The following is a 15,844-nucleotide window of genomic DNA, read 5'->3' as shown; positions in this document are numbered from 1 at the left end:
TTGTAGACCTTACAAAGCTCAATAAGAAGGAAGTCCAGAAGGTGGATGCCTCAGTCCTTCTTAGATGGGAGAACAAAACACTCATGGGAGAACGGTGGCTAGTATCACCATCCCTAAAATAACAAGACTTAGTGAGGTTCCAGAGCATCATACTAATCAAGGGAAATGTCAAATAGTTCAGCCATATAGGAAGAGTCAGCCACTTCCTCCAAACAGTAAACATGAAATTATCACATAATGCAGCATTTCCACCTCTATGTAGAGTCCCAAAAGTGACCAAAAGCATGGAGTTAAAAACATATATTGAACAGCTGGGCTATGGCAGTGCATAGCTTTAATCTCAGCACTGGGGAGGCAGAGGGAGGTGGATTTTTCAGTTTGAGCCCAGCTGGATCTACAAAATGAGGTTCAGAACAGCCAGTCCATGATACAGGAAAAGAAACCCCTCTGAAAGGAGAGGAGGGCTCATCTTTCTGTCCCTATTCAGAGCAGCAAAGCATAGTTCACATGCACGAAAATCAAAACCCAACCAGCACTCCCTCCACAGGTGGTGATAACAGGAAAAGCCTTGAAAAACAATATTCTAAGATTCAGTTAACAAAGCTAGAAGAAACCAAAGGTGTGCTACAGGCTACCACACTGATGAACTTTCAGGCCATATACCAAGAGAAACAAGGCAGGTGGCCGGGGGCATGATTGGAATTGGATAGATTCTTCATGAGTTCCCTTTTGTGTGCTGGACAAATAAGATTCAGAGAAGGAAAAGGCAGACCAGGCTCTCTGCTCCTCCCTGTTCTACAGTCAGGCGCACCTTCTCGTCCAGTGCCAGCCTCATCCCTTAGACAAGATGGTGAAGGTCGGTGTGAATGGATTTGGCCCTACTGGGCGCCTGGTTACCAGGGCTGCCTTCTGCTCTGCATCTGGCAAATTGGAGATTGTTGCCATCAACGACTCCTTCATTGACCTCAACTACATGGTCTACATGTTTCAGCATGACTCTACACATGACAAATTCAATGTCACAGTCAAGGCTGAGAATGGGAAGCTTGTTGTCAATGGGAAGCCCATCACCATCTTCTAGGAGCAAGATCCGACTAGGGTCAAATCGAAGATGGAGCAAGATCCGGCTAGGGTCAAATCGGGTGATGCTAGTGCTGAGTATGTTGTGGAGTCTACTGGCATCTTCATGACCATGGAGAAGCCCAGGCCCCACTTGAAGGGTGGAGCCAAAAGGGTCATCATCTCTGCCCCTTCCGCCAATGCCCCCATGTTGGTGATGGGTATGAACCATGAAAAGTATGACAGCTCCCTCAAGATTGTCAGCAATGCATCCTGCACCACCAACTGCTTAGCCCCCACCCCCAGCCCTGTCTCAGGTCATCCATGACAACTTTGGCATTGTGGAAGGGCTCATGACCACAGTTCATGCCATCACTGCCACTTAGAAGGCTGTGGATGGCCCCTCTGGAAAGCTGTGGCATGATGGCTGTGGGGCAGCCCAGAACATCATCCCTGCATCCACTGGTGCTGCCAAGGCTGTGGGCAAGGTCATCCCAGAGCTGAATGGGAAGCTCACTGGCATGGCCTTCTGTGTTCCTACCCACAATGTATCTGTTGTGGATCTGACATGCTGCCTGGAGAAGCCTGCCAAGTATGATGACATCAAGAAGGTGGTGAAGCAGGCAGCAGAGGGCCCACTGAAGGGCATCCTGGGCTACACTGAGGACCAGGTTGTCTCCTGCGACTTCAACAGTAACTTCCACTCTTCCACTTTTGATGCTGGAGCTGGCATTGCTCTCAATGACAACTTTGTGAAGCTCATTTCCTGGCATGACAATGAATACGGCTACAGCAACAGGGTGGTGGACCTCAGGGCCTACATCCCCTCCAAGGAGTAAGAAACCCTGGATCACCCACCCCCCAGCAAGGACACTGAGAGCAAGAGAGTAGCCCTCAGTTGCTGAGGAGTCCCATCCCAACTCTGCCACCACCACTGAGCATCACCCTCACGATTTCCATCCCAGACCCCCATAATAATTGCCCTCCCTAGTCCTTTGAATACCATCAATAATATTCTGCTGCACCAAAAGAAAAAGAAAGAAAGAAAGAAAGAAAGACAGACAGAAAGAAAGAAAAGGCAGACCAGAGAGAGTTGTGGAGTGAGGAGAAGAAGCCACAGTTATTTATCAGCAAAGGTTTTCATTTGCCAACTCAAGTTTCTGGAACCCCTTCCCAAACATTCTGAAAATACTTTCTGCTGCCCGTTTTTCAACGGCAACCTTCATGGCTTCATGCGGCTGTGTTTCAGAACCATGTTTTTGATGAAAAGAATCAAAATAAGTGCTCAGTGAACATTTTAGAGACTTGGATTTCACCAAAGCTTCATAAAAAATTGACCTTGGCCATCAAAGGGCATACTCCCTAACTACAGGATATAGTTTGGTGGCAGACATTGTGGATTCTGGCCAAGAGGGGAAGGAAATCAACCCTCCTAGTGCAAGCCTCCTGAACAGGCTGAGACAAAAAGTACAAGTTCAGGACTAACTGGGCTACAGAGTTGGTTCAAGGGCAGCCTGCACAACTCTGTCATGATCCAAAATATCTAAAAAGTTACTGGCAATGGCAAAGCATGTGTGGATCTGTTTGTCCCACTGCAGAGACAGAGATGTTTACCAGGCGTAGAGCAAAGTTGGGGGGGGGGAGCATAGGAACCTGGTCTATGCAGAATAGGCCTGGTAAATACCATCTGCGGGCATTTGAGTTCTGACTTTCTTGAAATCCTGTCTGCAGTTCCCAGAGCTCCCCAGGTGTGGACTTGGATTGTTTCTGAGGACTGGATGAGGAAAAATGGCTGCGCACTAGCCAAGTTCTCTGTCTCCTGCAGCTCTTCCTCCTGGTGAGCTCCTTGGGTGTGACTTATGCCACATTTCTTGAAGTTGTCATTGCCTACAGGGTGTCGTCACATACAAGGCTCAAATGAGCCCTCAACATGCCGCTCAGACAAAATGCCCACAGCTCTTTCGAGACAGTGGCCACAGTCCAATAAAATGGCCGCCGTGTTCTCAGCCTCAACTATCAATTTCTTCTTCCGAGAAGCTACCCCATCAAATTAAAGAAAGTACGTGCAGGCCATGGCTGTTGCTCTGAAGGTTTACAGTCCATGGAGTTCCAGGGGAGCACTCTGGGTTCTCCAAAATAGAAATGTTACCCCAAGCTGTACAGGTTACTCTGTGATACACACTGTTTCCTCTGTCTATCTCTGCCATCGGCTTCCTGTTTACAGCCCTGAGCCTGGCTCCTTTAGGCACTCAAGGGGTGTGGTGTGGTCATAAACGTGTGTGAACCCCTTCAAGGAGAGGGCAGTTGCCAACGTGGCCACTTGGATCGGAATTCTGCTTTTAGGATGCATTTGAGAAAGTACCCCAAGTTGAATCTGAGCTGTAAACCCCCTTTTTCCCAGAGCGGATCTCACATTAGGCTTGCACTGTAAGCTGATTTGTAATCAGACAGAAAGGGAGGCAAAGTCATGTTCCCTGACCAGGATGATCCTGGACCATACCTTGAGGGATCCCTTCAAAATCCTAGTCTATATTATCCATAGGCTAGGAATTAATTGACATCGCTGCATAAGAGACTTATGTATTCCATATTTCTGCATGGACACCCAATGCAGAGAGGGCATTGGTTCTATCCATGGCAGGAAGTGTAACTTCAGGCTGGATTTGAAAACATGCTCACTAACAAGTCCCACTATCTCCTATAGTTACTGCTGGAATGACCAGATACTCCAACTTTTTGAAAGAGCCGTCTTTACCAGAGTCCACATATTATGTCCTGCCCAATGGTGATGACGGCAATCATCCTGGTGCTACATAGATTTTTTTATTCTGGGTTTTCTAGAATAAAATGATTACACCAAGCTGCACATGTCACTCTGTGATGCAGTTTCCTCTGTCTGTCTCTGCCATCGGCTTTTGCTTTACAGCTCTGAGCATGAAGCAAATGAACTCTTTGTGTCTTGAATATCAAAGATGCAGTATTGAGAGTGACCCCAACCTGCATATTTTATACACAGTGCACTTGGCAGACATGTGAAAGAAGCCTACACAGTAGGTAAACTTTTGTTCAGTTATTTTGACAATTTACCACTCAGGAGTAGATGTCATGTACTTTATATGCCTGGGGGCCTATGATCTATTGCTAGCACTCAAAGGGGGCTTCATTGGGAATAATTTCTTAAATATTAAATGTGATTTTTTTCTCTGTAGTTGGCCATCCATATAGCCTGGAGATACATATTCTAAATATAGAGTACAACAGCCCCTGGTCTGCATGATGTCTACGAATATCCCTGTATAATTCTCTCATTTTAGACACATAAACACTGACGCTCAGAAAAGGAACTTACCTGATATGCAGTGTGCTAACTTTAGACTGTGTTTGATCTTATCCCAGAATCTTTGTTTGTTTCCTTGTTTGCTTGCTTCCTTCTTTCCTTGCTTGCTTTCTTGCTCGCTTCCTTCCTTGCTTGTTTTTCAAGATATGCTCTCTCTATGAAGCCCTGGCTGCCCTGAAACTCCCGATGTAGACCAGACCAGTCTTGAACTCACAGAGATTTGCCTTCCTCTGCCCCCCCAAGTGCTAGGATTAAAGGCATCCATCACTCTTCTTAGCTCCAATAAGCTTATTTTGAGCTCCCTCCAGAAATGGGTATTTAAAATAACTGAAGACTCCCAGGTGGGAGTAAACACTACACTCTGAGAGCAAATATTCTGAGCTGGACAGGTGACTGCACACGCAGAACATCTCTTTGAATGGTCACCTAGAGAGGTTCTTGGTCTTCAGTCTTAGTTCCCGGAAGAAATGTGGTTGACTCTGTGAAGCAGAAGAGTCAGAGGATGTCACGTTTTGCTTCGTGTCTGCCTGCTTGTGTTACTGTTTGTCTGCCTCTCCAGGGGCAGAAAAGAGCAACAGATTCACACCGCAGGCAATGAAATGGTGGCAGCACCTGGACAGCTGTTCCTGGGCATCACCACGGAGCAAGTGTCACATCGGACTAACATTGCTGCACTGTAGACACTATAATTGCAGATGAGAACTCCTGCAGAGATGGTCCTGGTTAAACTAGCTGGGTCACAAAACAAATCCAAATCCATCCAGTCTGTGAGAAGAGCTCTCTGATGATGGTGACATTGAATAGGGTTTAGAATCAAGACAAGCAAGAAACTTGAGGGCAATGGCAGCAATGCTGTACCCCTTGCTGCGATCCTTTTTATTTACAATGTGTTTGAATGTTTGTTGTGTGAGGGCATAACTGGGCAAGGGCCTCAAGTCCCAGTGGGTGTGCACTTCGGAAGGCAGCCTTGTGGAGGTGGTTCCTTCGTTTCCACTTCAGTGTAATTTTGAGCTAAGCTGGGGTCACCTGGTTTGCATAACAAGAGTCTTTAACAACCTCACTTCATTTTTGGTCTGGAGCCGTAAGTCCTGAGCACATAGTCTTTTTGGCAGTGCAGATATTACTAAGTGAACATTATTTCCTTCTTGAAGAATGCGGTCTTCAATGTCTTTAAACTCTATTCACAGCGGCTGTAGGATTGCTCAGTGGTTAGGAGCACTTGATGCTCCGGTAGAGGACTCCAGTTTGATTCCCAGCACCCATGTGATATTTTGCATCCTTGTGCTTCTGTGGTAACCATTGTGCTTTTAAATTTTCATAAATTTTCTCTTCATATAATTAATCATTTCCAAATTGCCAAATATTTTCATATTTACTTATCTTGCTGGCCAAATATTCCCATATTTACTTATCTTGCTGAAGTATAGGATACTTGTGTGTTAGCAGGGGAGTGTTCCTAGGAATACCCACCATGATGAAAGAATAAGACTAGTTTAGAGAATGGATTTTATAACAACAGTTAAACTGACTCAGAGCACAGTTAGATTACAGGAATTCTCTGTGTTTGCTGAATGAGAAGTCTTTCGTAGTATGGATAAGAGTTGACTCCTAAGCCAACTAAAACTAAACAGAATCTTCTGGGCTTCTTAGAGTCCTTGTTTTAAAATACTGATACAGAATATGAGATGGCACATGCCATGTGGGGAAATTCATTTAACTCAAGAACCTTTAAGAGCTTTGAAAATACAGAGACTGCTTCTAGCTGAATTCATATTAGAAATTAATATTCATAGGTGCCCTTGAAGCTTTCTAGGAACTGTAGTCATCTGGAGAAAGGGTGAGTCTGAGAAAGCAATATCTGCAAAACTAGACTATGGACATGGAGACAAATTTCTGCAATGTTGAGGCCTAATTTTCTTGCTCATAGGAAGGAAGGATTGGCATTGAGAAGTATCTTTTGTTTAAAAAATGTAGCCTCACTTAGCCAGTACTGATGCTTCCTAGCCACTTGCTGTTCTACTTGTCTGTATAATTGTCCAGTTTTAGATTCAGTCCAGGTTGCTTAGCTCCTACCTGCTGCCTACCCATAAGTTCTCGATGTTCTGCAAAGGGTGATTTCTACCTCTTGGCTTGGATCCAGACTACTCAGAGTCACATTCCTAAGTGTTCTCAAGAGGCCAGTGTGTTTTCTCTTGAGGTGTAAACCATGTGTAAAGGGCCTGCAGTGCTTTCTAGATGTCTTGTCTCTGAAGTCAATCCCTTTGCTTGAATTGATACCCATGACAAAGGAGCAATTCACTCATTTAAAGTGTGTTCTAGAAGTAACTAAACTCAGCTACTTTCTATCTTGGCTGACCTGGAGTTTACTGAGGAGACCATCTGGCCTAGAACTCACCAGCCTCAGCTTCCCAAGTGCTGGCACTGAAAACATATACCACTATGCCTGGCCTCTAATTATATTTTTTTAGTTGGGAAAGCCATTTGAATATTTAATTTTCTAAAAATATTTTAAAAAGAAAGCTTCAGAATGGCCTGTAAATTGTCATGCAAATGTATGCGGTCTTTGATTTATATTCTTACTGAAAATCTTGTGTATTATAAATCCAGAGTAGTGGAAGTTATACAATTAAAATGATAGTTAGAATACTGATGAAATGACAATAAGACCAAACATAAGGGATGGGAGCATGAGAAGGTCAGAGCACCAGGAGGCAGAAAGAGAATGAGTGCAGGCAGGACGTAGGAATTGGAAACTTGGGTTCAAAGCCTGAGCTGGGTGCATCCTGGGAAGAATCTGTGTCACTTTCAGCTTCTTCATCCATGAACGGAGGATGTCATCATTAGTAGGTGACAAAGTTAACAAAAGTGTACTCCCAACACAGCTGGTTTTCTCCAACATGCCTAAGAACTCACTGCCATTACTGAACTTACCTTCAGCCTGGGACATATAGTTTACCACCCTCCTCTCCCATGTTTATACCTTTGCCTTTCTAAGACCATCCTGCACTAAGCCCCCAAGGGGAATGATGGAAATGGGAATTTGGCCCAATAACAGACATGATTATACTTTTTTAAATCCCATTTACAAGATAGGCTCAGAATAGGCATTTCATTCAAGGAAATGAGTATGACATCATCCCCATATATCTAGTAACAAAGTACATGGATCCCCCAAAGTAGAACCCCAGGAGTGTCCCTAGATGTCTGCAAAATGGATGCTTTGGAGAAAAGGGTCCCCCTTTACTGTAACAACTCCTTCATCCAGAACTACCCAGTGGTGTCTATTAAAGATCTCTTTCATCAGGACGACTGGGATGCTTGGCAGAAGTCCCCAGCAAGTGCGGGTATCCAGGTAGTGGGGGATGACCTCACAGTGACCAACCCTAAGTGGATTGCCAAGGCTGTGGGTAAGAAGTCCTGCAACTACCTCCTGCTCAAAGTGAACCAAATGGACTCTGTGACCGAGTCTCTGTAGGCGTGTAAGCTGGCCCAGTCCAATGGCTGGGGTGTCATGGTGTCCCATCAATCTGGGGAGACTGAGGACACTTTCATTGCTGACCTGGTGGTGGGGCTCTGTACTGAGCAGATCAAGACTGGTGCTTCTTGCCAGTCTGAGCGCCTAGCCAAGTACAATCACATCCTTAGAATCGAGGAAGAGCTGGTCAGCAAAGCCAAGTTTGCTGGCAGGTCCTTCAGGAACATTCTGGCCAAGTGAAGCATGGACTGGAGATCCCTGCAGCCACCAACTCTGTCCCTGAAGTCATCTAGGTGGCTCAAGGCCAGCCCAGTTCTAGCCCCTCCCATGTCACTGCTCCTTTAAACACCCAAGCCTGACCACCTGGAGCCCTGCTGGAGCCCAGCTTTGTAATCATGTGATCAATTTGAATCATTGTTTCTGTCACCTGACTGCCCAGCTAGTGTCTGGAGCCCTCAGAGCTTCAGTGTAATCTCTAAAGTGCCCACCATCAAGACTCCCCCAGTGGTTTACATGCAAAAATAAAAGCTGCAGAAGCCCCCCCCAAATAATATGAGCCTATTTGGGCTAGTCTCATTCAAGCCACCACATAAACATAACCGGATTGTCTTGTAACTAGTTAGAGGTGGTTCAATGAACTCATGCCTTTGAAGATTCCAACAGTCTATTTGAACACTTCTATATCTACTTAACACAACATGTATTCTTGTTGTGCTAGTTTAAAAAAATAAAAACAGCAACAACCACAGATTATGAGCCCTCTCACAAGCAGACAAAAACTCTGTGCTGGTTGCCTAAGAAGAAAATTAAAGAAACAAACTAACAACAAAACAACGAAAGGCAGAGTGCTGTTGTTGCATGTCTGTAATCATAGCACTTAGAAGGCAGAGGCAGGCAGACAGGTAGATCCCTGAGTTGTAGGCCATGCTGGTCTACAGAGCAAGTTCCAGATTTTGGTGGAGATTCCCTCTTTCAGAAAGAGTCTTGCTTGTGCCAGGTTAACACAAAACTAGCCAAGACAGTGATGCAAAATTTCCTGTCCCCTTTCACAGCCAAAGATGGAAGGAGGCTTTTAGGCAGCCATGGAACAGTCAGCACGTCCCCAGGTATTCTAAGTCTACAAAGTGACTATGAAATAAACACCAGGCTCAATGTGGTACCCAGTGTAAAGGAGCAGGAGCTGCGCCCAGACCTCGTTCTCTACTCCTGGATCCACTTTCCACTTTTCTTAAACCAAGACCAACTGCTTGGACCTATAAACCTTTGGCATCAGCATGTACAGACTGCCTGCTGGTCAGCAAGGTAGTTATTTTAGCAAGAAATTTTAATGAATCAAAAAAGAAAAGCTTAGCCTGACAAGAGGCTAGTGGAAAGGGATTTGACTGAAATCAGGGTCTTAGAAAAGTGAAGACCATAAGGTATTGCCATGCTAAATAACAGTAAGATTCCATTTGTGTGTTTACTATTCACTCCTTGCTCAGATTAACCTCTTTGAACTTTAAAACCTACTGTACAAAGTCTTGTCCATTTGTAACTCATTCTGTGATCTCCTTCAACTTATTGCTGAGTGGAAAACATTGCCTAAAAGAAACCTTCATCTGGATACTATAGAATAATGTCCAGGACAGGACAGTACTAACATGAAAGTTTGAAATACGTGGTACCTATTTAATTTCATCCACACCTTCAAATGCAGAACATGCTTTCCTCTTAGACATGAGATAAAAAAGATGCATAAACTGGACCAAAACCAGCTGCAGATCACCACCTATAAAACTGAACTTGATGGGGACAGATATTCTAAAGCTTGTTGCAGGTCTTAGGAACATCTGCCCTTCAGAATCTTAAGATGGTGTATTTATATTGCCTTTTCTGTACTTAGAAAATAATTACACGATTACCAGAGTTCATAAGTAAGAATAAAAACTGGGTGGGAGGTGCAACAGCTTCACTCCGTAAGATTCTCTCTGCCTTGATATGTCTGACTTTTGCATCATTAAGAAGTATAATGTCCCGGAGACTCCTGACCAAGACCAACAGGATGCCACATTGAACAGAGTTATTGTTTCCTGCCAGCGTTGCTCACTCTGTACATCCTGGAGGACTCTACTGTGAACCCACAGAATCAGACCATCACCACCTTCACCTGGAACATCAACCATGGTGGTGGTGGAGGAATGATGTGTTTACTGTGTGAACTCTGACAACAGAGGCTGGACCAAAATCCATCAGGAAGCCTGTATCTCCTCTAAGTTATTTGGCATCTCCAGAGCTGTCCAGGAATTTGGTTTTGTTTGGTTCAAAAGCAATGTGATCAAGACACTGAAGGGCTTTGAATACATCCTGGCCAAGCTACAAGATGAGGCCCCTTCCAAAACACTTGTTGAGACAGCCAAAGAGGCCAAAGAGAAAGCAAAGGACACGGCACTGGCAGCTACAGAGAAGGCCAAAGACTTGGCCAACAAGGCTGCCACCAAGCAGCAGCAGTTTATTTCCTTCCCTTCCCCCTAGTGTAGTTGATTATTAAAGACCAACCTGCAGCCCTCTCTGCTGTCTGGGGTGGTGGATCAGGGTACTGTCCTGATCAGCATCTGCACCACACCCAGCTCTGTGTACTGAGCAGAGGAGAGCAGTGACTTGCCCGAGGTCACAGCAGTTCACAGGGCTGTAGAATCCATAAGGGCAGGGTTCCTTGTTTCATTCTCTGTTGTGTCCCAAGTACCCTGAACAATATTTAGCACATATCAGGCACTCAATAAGCACATGATTTGATTACCCCCCCCAAAAAAAGAAGTATAATGGTCAGCATTCAAACACTACCATCATAGCCATAGGAAAGAATATGCCTCTTCCCAAGGGGACAGCCAATGCCTATGGCCAGCTCAGAGTTCCTGGATATGAGCACTGGGCTATCATCAGAGGTTTCTATTTTCAAAGTCTATGGCCAAGTCAAAGTGCTTGTATGAAATGTTGGACAACCAATTCTACCATCTTCCTTAGAGAATTGTGTCAATGATCTAAGAAAAGTCAGCAAAGCTCCAGCCCTGGTTACTCAACCTCTGTTGGTGACGTCAACTTTAAGTCATCTTCACTCTTTCGAGCAGAAGAATGTACTTTAAAGCATCTCAAAACCAAACAACCCTAACATACTTTTGTTCTAACATGTGATAGTCTTCACTGTAACACCTCCTCCCATGTGTGTTCTGCTCTGTGCCCTCCATCCCTGACTAAAGTGTCTCTGATGGAGTTTTTACTTCCTAACATGTTTCCGAACACTGAGCGCAAAGGCCCCACAAGTGTAAAAGGCAGAAGACATCAAAGTAAAAAACTTGCCAGTATCTGGCTGCATCCCTTTTCCTAGGATAGGGAGGAAAATTGCTTTTGTCCACACCCTTATATAAGGCCTTACCCTATTAGCCAAATAAGGGACACCCAGGTATCACTGCCACCTTTGACCACACTTCTGTATGTAAGTCCCTAATAAACTACTCTGCATGCAGTTCTCGATCCTCTTTGCACAGTCTCATGGCATCTCATACGCTGGGTCTGGGTTTTTCAGAAGAAGGCCTAAAAACACAACACAGTATTGTCAACTGCAAATTCCAGTCTCTGGTATAATTAGTTACTTCTATAATTATAATTTCTGTAGCTGTTCTTTTAGGACATGACATGGCCATTGCAAACATGATCTTCCAGCACCTGAGTAGCCTGCACTGGACCTGCACAAAATAGACCTGTCAACAGCCAATTGTAGATTGAAGAGGCCCTAACTCTCACTGCTGAACTATTTATTGGCAACTGACATATTCTGGAAGAGGGATAGTCACTGCCTAGTTGTATAACAAACGATGAGTCCTGTAGGTTCTAGTGAACAGTTCCAAATGCATGTTTACATAGGCAATCCCAGTTAAAATCAGTGGGTCCCAAAGCAATGGCAAGAATGTGAGAGAAGGACACATCGAGAAGCAGCTTTATTGTGCCTCTACCATTAGGAACATAAGGAAAGTAGCGATGAGGATTATAAAAGAAAGGAACCGGAGAACTACTCTTCACCATACACTATTTTCTATGGCAGCAACATAATTTAGTGCTATGGATAAACATTTGGTACATAGAAGATAAATCTAGCAAGGACCCCTAAATTGAGGACCAAAGGACATAAAAAACTCAGAAGCCAAGAAGTCATTTTCCTCCACCCTAATCTTTATCACCTGTGGAATAAATATTTATTTATTTATTTTTAATAATATATCACATAATATATAATTTATAAAATATAAAAATATTTTAAAATATATTTCAAAATAATCTATACTCTAATAATATATTTTAATATAATAATTTATTATTGATAATAAATATTTATAACAAATATATAAATATTAATAACCCTGGAAAACCAGGGTTACTTCAGTAATATTTAATGTTACAGAACTATAGGGTAGAAATTTATATAAGAATGTGGAAACCAAACTCATTGATCTCTTACTTAAACGAGTCATTGATCTCACCGATAAATAGTTGTAGCCAGATAATGAGTATATCAGGTATGTAGAGCTATGGTTTAAAATCTGTGGCTCTAGAGCTTCCAGGATGGCAGAGTGAGTAAAGGTGCTTCTTGCTAAGGCTGATGATCTGAGTTTGATCCCTGAGACCCACATGACAAGGAAAGAGCAAACGCTTGCAAGTTGTCCTTTGACTCTGATATAAATCCATCAGCCCGTGAGTGTGTGTGCCATGCATGTTCACAAATGTAATAAATCTACAGACCTGAAAATGTGCCCTTCTCAATGATAAACTGCTATATCTTTTGCTTCTTTCAAACTCCAGAGGCCCAGGTCCCACAGTCAAGTTCATGGCAATAGGGAGCACTGTGGTCTTCATAAAAAGCCCATCCAGGGATTTCAGAAAAGGCAAATGCCACACTCTACAGCCCAGGCAGTGAGAATGGGAGCGTGCAACACAAGTGTCCCTCTGATGTGTTCCACTAAGTTTAACAGTCCAGTCTTAATCCAATGTGTGAATGAACTGGATAACCGGTATGATTCTGTCTCTAGCCATATAGTCCTGTGTCAGTGGACACAGTGGAGACCTTCTTTAATCCCTTTGACCCCTTCTAGATTCAGAAAGCAAGGATTTCCCAAGCCTGGCAGCCTGGCCTGGGTAAAGGGTAGAGTGGATCAAGGCACCTCCAGGTTTCCAGTCTCTGGAACGCTGGGTGCCATATTTACTCCTGATCCTATATGTAACAATCATCCTTAGCCCATAGCTTAGATGCATTCTGTTGTTTGGGGTTTTATCCATGCATTTCTATCAGAATCCTTCCTCCATATCTTGTCCATCAGAGCTGGATGGCCTTTACCAAATAAGTAGGTGCGTTCAAGTTGTGAGAAAGAGGCACACAAGTGTATATTCGGATGACATGATCACTCCATGGTAAGATTGAGGGAAAGGTTTGTTTACTGTAGATGTCTCTTTGAACAGCTAGATGCATCTGGAAGAGTCCAAAGCACAGAGAGAGAAAAAGTAGACTAAACATGGCCATCAGATGACATGGATATCTGTGAAAGTCAGGAGAATAGCAGGGCATAGAGACTAGAGAAAAGAGTGGGTGAAGCAGGAACAGGAAAGGAAGAAAACAAAGTAAGAACAAGGGGTTATAAGGAGAATGAGTAGCAGCCCAGAGAGACCCATGAGCTAGATGGAGTTTAGAGGAAGTGAGAAGGGCTAGGGTATTAGCATGAGTATCAGCGCTACTGAGGGAGCCTGAAGACTAGCATGAGCTCATCTGTTGATAATGCACCACACGTAGCTCACACCTTTAACCCATACCTTGTGTCAGAGGTAAAGGAAGTGACTCCTTTGGCAGATAGAAACCAGATCCACAGAGTTCCTGAGGAACGCTGACTTTTTATCAAAATGTCAGAAATACTCCTATAGTCTAAGATGAGCAAATTTCTGGATATTTGGACTCTGGTTGGGGGTTGGAGAATTGGACTTTCCTTTGGACCAGACAGTGGTGGAAACAGCCTCATACTTCCTATGTTGTTCAGACCTAAAAGAAAGCAGTGATAAGGATTGTGAAGGAAAATGACAGAGCCAGCTGACTCTAACTACTCCTTCCCACACTACATTTCTGTCTATGGAAGTAACGTAGTTTAGTACTAAGGTTAACTAGTGCTACCTGTGCGACATGTGGCAAGGACCACTAAGATGAACAGGAAATGACATGTGACTAAGAAGCTAAAAAGTCATTGTCTACCACCTGCACCTACCTATGTGTTCTCCATCCCACTGAGCATGCCAACCCTGGGACCAAGGAGCCAACAGAATATAGGGTCTCCTATGAGACTAGAGAAGGAAAGGGCAATGTCTCAAAAAAAAGAGATGCAATTAAATGTGTCTCAATCCTGAGTCCATACAGGAAACTCACAGTGGGGTGTCATGATGGCTTCTGAGGTACAGGAGTGCTTAGGGCTATAGGTTGTGGGGCCCCAGATAGCTTCCATGCCTCAGTTTCAACTGTCTGCTGGAAATAAATGCTTCCACTAATATCTGCCTCCTACAAATGTCCTGGCTCTGGTCCTTAATGCAACTCTGAAGCTTGCTACAAGGAAGTTGTCCCAGGAAAAAGGGAGTAAGAGGTGGAGTCTGCCTCTGAGTCACAGAGCCCTCTGGTATTACCTAGAAGCTGTGGTGGCCTGGGTCCCTATGTGTGCTATCAGCTATCTGGGGTCTTGCTTCCTGGCCAGAGACACATTATAAGTAGACAAGGAAGAGGGACTTCTACTAGGTGTAAGGTCACAACAGCACAAGAAGCTACACAGCCTAGGAAGTCTGCTTTATATTACCTAAAAAAAAGTATTTGGGCTAATCTCCAATATTTGTGAAGAGAATCCTGTTATCTTAGCACCAATTGCAAATGTGGAAGCTTGTGTTCAGATCAACCCTAGCCTTGCAACCAAAGTCTGCCAAAAGTACCAAAAGTACAGCTGTCCCCTTCTAGGCCTCCAGGGGAAACGGCTTGCCTTCTTTCTAGGTGAAAGTACTCTCAGAGTCACCTGGAGTTTGAAGTCAGTAGCACAGCGTGTTTGCCAAACAACTTTGGATGAGCCATGCCTACAGAAGCCCACACAATCACTGTGATCCCCTTGTCATTTTTTTTTTTTTTGTTGTTGTTGTCAAAAAGTCCCTAGAGTATTCAAGATTGCCCATCTTGGCATGTGAGCAATCTGATAGGCTGATCATCAGAACTTTGCTCAGGGAAGCCAGAAGAATAAGGCAGCATCCAACATCCACAACTTAGGGAGCCAGGTTGCCTCATTTCTGGTATCTTTGCTAGTTTGAAGGAAAATGGACATCAATATAAGTGTAAGGAATTTATCTTTAACATTACTGGTGATCTTTTAGTAGATTGTAACAATGCTTTAGTAGTACTTTGCAGGTGCCCAGTGCCATGGGGAGACGTGGGGTTTCCTTTATCTATGCCATGTATGTCAAGGCTTTGCTCTCTTGTTCACCTTTTGTAGAAGTAATACAGTCTATACCTGGTCAATCTTTATATGCCTAGCCATGAGGAAATTTCTTCCCAGTTAAGTGGCCTCTATGGAGCCACTTGCTTCTTGGGAAATTTCTTCCCGGTTAAGTGGCCTCTATGGAGCCATAGCAGATAGGAGGTGCCGGGCTGAGTTCTCAATATCCCTAGGCTTGGGAATGATTAAGGAATAATCATCTCCCTCGTGGAAGAGGGAGACTAAAAAGGCACTCTGGGAATAACAACATAATTTTTGATCCAAGCACCTTAATAGCTATAAACACTTCATATGTCTAGCAGTACTTCCTTGGACATCCAAAGGTCCTGAGCTCCTCCTCTCCACATTATCTTCTGCCTAGGAGCTAAAAATAAGCACTGGGTGGACCAGCTGCCCTCTAGGAATCCTCCCAGACTCTAGCACCAGATTATTATGACAAAA

At 44.0% G+C, this 15,844-nt stretch overlaps 2 pseudogenes across 2 annotated transcripts; both read left to right on the top strand.

Moving 5' to 3' along the window:
• Positions 1-1,111: 1,111 nt before the first annotated feature.
• On the top strand, positions 1,112-1,898 carry LOC308415132 (glyceraldehyde-3-phosphate dehydrogenase-like; annotated as a pseudogene). The gene has a single exon. The product of its transcript is annotated as a glyceraldehyde-3-phosphate dehydrogenase-like (transcript).
• A 7,981-nt stretch (positions 1,899-9,879) lies between these two features.
• Positions 9,880-10,382, top strand: LOC308415131 (PRELI domain-containing protein 1, mitochondrial-like; annotated as a pseudogene). Its single transcript has one exon. The product of its transcript is annotated as a PRELI domain-containing protein 1, mitochondrial-like (transcript).
• Positions 10,383-15,844: the final 5,462 nt, after the last annotated feature.

This window comes from Micromys minutus (assembly GCF_963924665.1).
Source record: "Micromys minutus genome assembly, chromosome: X".
In the NCBI taxonomy this organism is placed as follows: domain Eukaryota; kingdom Metazoa; phylum Chordata; class Mammalia; order Rodentia; family Muridae; genus Micromys; species Micromys minutus.
The sequence above is the reverse complement of the archived record's forward strand: the minus strand, read 5'-3'. Positions and strand labels throughout refer to the sequence as shown.